Source organism: Lathyrus oleraceus, chromosome 4 (genome assembly GCF_024323335.1).
Source record: "Lathyrus oleraceus cultivar Zhongwan6 chromosome 4, CAAS_Psat_ZW6_1.0, whole genome shotgun sequence".
In the NCBI taxonomy this organism is placed as follows: domain Eukaryota; kingdom Viridiplantae; phylum Streptophyta; class Magnoliopsida; order Fabales; family Fabaceae; genus Lathyrus; species Lathyrus oleraceus.
Genome location: NC_066582.1, coordinates 153,564,702 through 153,567,871, shown reverse-complemented (window position 1 = coordinate 153,567,871; position 3,170 = coordinate 153,564,702). Strand labels below are relative to the sequence as shown.

General features: G+C 39.0%; 1 pseudogene; it reads left to right on the top strand.

Annotated features, from left to right (window-relative positions):
• Positions 1-1,355: 1,355 nt before the first annotated feature.
• LOC127077190 (uncharacterized) lies at positions 1,356-1,455 on the top strand (annotated as a pseudogene).
• Positions 1,456-3,170: the final 1,715 nt, after the last annotated feature.

Sequence of the window (3,170 nt, the reverse complement as noted above, 5' to 3'; positions counted from 1 at the left end):
ATTCTCTCATCTCCAGTTTCTTACATATGGATAAGGGCATAACGCTAATTCCGGCTCCTAAATCGCATAAGGCTTTGTCGATGACAAATTTTCCTATGTGACAGGGTATAGAGAAGCTACCCGGATCCTTGAGTTTAGGGGGCATGTTTTGGATTATAGCGCTACATTCGGCAGGGAGTGTAACGGTTTCGCTATCCTCAAGTTTCCTCTTATTAGAAAGAATTTCTTTTAAGAATTTAGCATATGAGGGCATCTGCGTAATAGCTTCGGTAAACGGAATTGTAACGTTTAATTGTTTAAGGAGATCAACAAATTTTCTAAATTGACCTACATCTTTGGTTTTAACAAGCCTTTGAGGGTAAGGTATAGGTGGTTTGTAAGGTGGTGGAGGTACATAGGGTTCCTTCTTTTCTAGGGTTTCCTTATTACTCTCTTCCTTTTCCTTAGGTTCACTTTCCTCAGTGGATTTCTCAGGGTTTTGGTTTTCTATCCTTGGGTCAGACGGTCCTTCCACTTCCGTTCCACTTCTCAATATAATTGCATGAGCTTGGCTTCTCGGATTGGGTTGGGGCTGTCCAGGGAATGTACCAGTTGGTGCAGCAGTAGGTGCTTGTTGTTGAGCTACTTGAGATATTTGCGTTTCCAGCATTTTGTTATGGGTAGCCAAGGCATCTACTTTGCTTGCTAGTTGTTTAAGTTGTTCGCCAGTGTGTATGTTCTGGTTTAAGAAATCTTTATTGGTTTGTTGTTGGGAAGCTATAAAGTTTTCCATCATGATTTCCAAGTTGGATTTTCTAGGGGTATTATTGTTAGGATTCGGTTTCTGATATCCTGGAGGTATAGATGGGGCTTGATTTGGAGACTGTCCAGGTGCGTATAAAGCATTATTACTCTTATATGAGAAGTTTGGATGGTTCTTCCAATTTGGGTTATAGGTATTCGATTAGGGGCTTCCTTGAGCATAGTTTACTTGCTCTGTTTGGATTCCAGTCAAGAGTTGACATTCCGCAGGAGTGTGGCCTTGGATTCCACAGACCTCGCAATTCTGAGTTATAGCAACCACGGCTGCTGGAGGTGATACGTTTAAACTTTCAATCTTCTGGACCAAAGCATCCACTTTTGCATTGACGTGATCAAGGTTACTTATCTCGTACATGCCAGTTTTCGGTTGAGGTTTTTCCACTGTTGTTCGTTCGGTTCCCCACTGATAGTGGTTTTGGGCCATGCTCTCGATAAGCTGGTAAGCATCAGCATAAGGTTTGTTCATTAGTGCACCACCTGCAGCGGCGTCTATTGTTAACCTTGTGTTGTATAAGAGACCATTATAAAATGTGTGAATTACTAACCAGTCTTCCAAACCATGGTGTGGGCAAAGTCTCATCATGTCTTTGTATCTTTCCCATGCTTCGAAAAGAGACTCGTTGTCTTTCTGTTTAAATCCGTTTATCTGGGCTCTTAACATAGCTGTTTTGCTTGGTGGAAAATATCGGGCAAGAAAAACTTTCTTCAACTCGTTCCATGTGGTGACTGAGTTGGAAGGAAGAGATTGAAGCCATCTTCTAGCGCTATCTCTTAATGAGAAAGGAAAAAGACGAAGTCGAATTGCCTCTGAAGTGACACCATTAGCTTTAACAGTATCAGCGTATTGGACAAATACGGATAAATGAAGGTTTGGATCTTCGGTAAGATTTCCAGAGAATTGGTTCTGTTGCACAGCCTGCAACAACGAAGGTTTAAGTTCAAAGTTGTTTGCTTCGATTGCGGGCGGAGCAATACTTGAATGCGGTTCATCTTGCGATGGAGCGGCGTAATCTCTAAGAGCACGAGCTGGTTCTGCCATCTCGGTTAAAGAAGGAAAATCTTTGAGATCAGGAAGGTCTATAGGAGGGAGATTGTTTTCAGCACGATATTCCCGAATTCGTCGTAAGACTCGGAGATATAGTTCGATATCGTTGATTCGTAAATAGAGCGGTTCGCCTTGAGAGCGAGTGCGTGGCATACAAATCAACGAAAGAAAGAAAATAGAAGAAAAAGAAACCTTAGTCTCTACAGCGTAACGGAAGAGTTACGATATCGATTGAATAAAAGTCCCCGGCAACGGCGCCAAAAACTTGATCGCTCGACTGGGTGAGTCGAGAATGGGATACAAACTGCAAGTGCACAGTTCTATCGCGTAGTTTTAAAAGATATCGATCCCACAGGGACTTATGAATCGATATACCGTTATCTAAAGTTACTACGTAAATCTAAGGTGAAGATGTTTGATTGTTTGGGGAAAAACTAAGAGCTAAACTAATGTCTAGATTAAATATTAATAAAACGGATATCGGTATGTAATTCGTCAAAACTAGGGAATCAAGTCTTTGTCGGTTTCTTGGTTTTAAAATGAATCGTTTCGGTTAACTTTATTGGTTAAAGGTTCTATCTCAAACTCTCGCTCTGTTGAATAAACCATGATTTCATATTAATGTTGCTGTCACTTATAATTAAGTCAAAAACCATATTTTGAAAACAATAAAGTTGCAGAAACTCTTTTTAAGAAAATACTGACCGTTTTAAACACCCTTATCTCAAACTCTCGCTCTGTTGACTTAGGTTATATAATTAAATCCAAATGCTTAACTCTCGTCCTCACATTCAATCTTTAAACATACTTTTTGGAAAAGGTCAGAATTTAATTAACTCTAAAACTTGCTCTCGCCCTGATCTAGAATTAATGCCTAACTTACACTGTCCAGTTAAAATCTCAAACTCTCGCTCTATTGATTTTAACTTCTTTATGTCTTTTACTTTTGTAAAAAATCTTGTTATTAAACCTGTAAGTTGAGACCATAAAAAGATTGATTTTGATTTTAAGTTTAGATAGACCGACTCAGTCTCGATCCCTTATTCTGCTTACTTTACATACCGATACCTAGGCAAATTAGCCAGACATGCTAAATAAACAAGAATTTATATCATGCATAAACAGACTCATTCCAGGCAGGCAATATGAATAAACAATAGAATAAAACATTAAAAATTAAATAACGATTAAAGAACCTGAATGCGTAATACAATGGTCTTGAACACTCCACCACAAGCCGGTAGGATTTGTTCTTCGATTCTTCAATTAAGCAGTAAAATAAATCAAGGAAATAAAACTCGAATATAACGTAAGGTTAAATCCG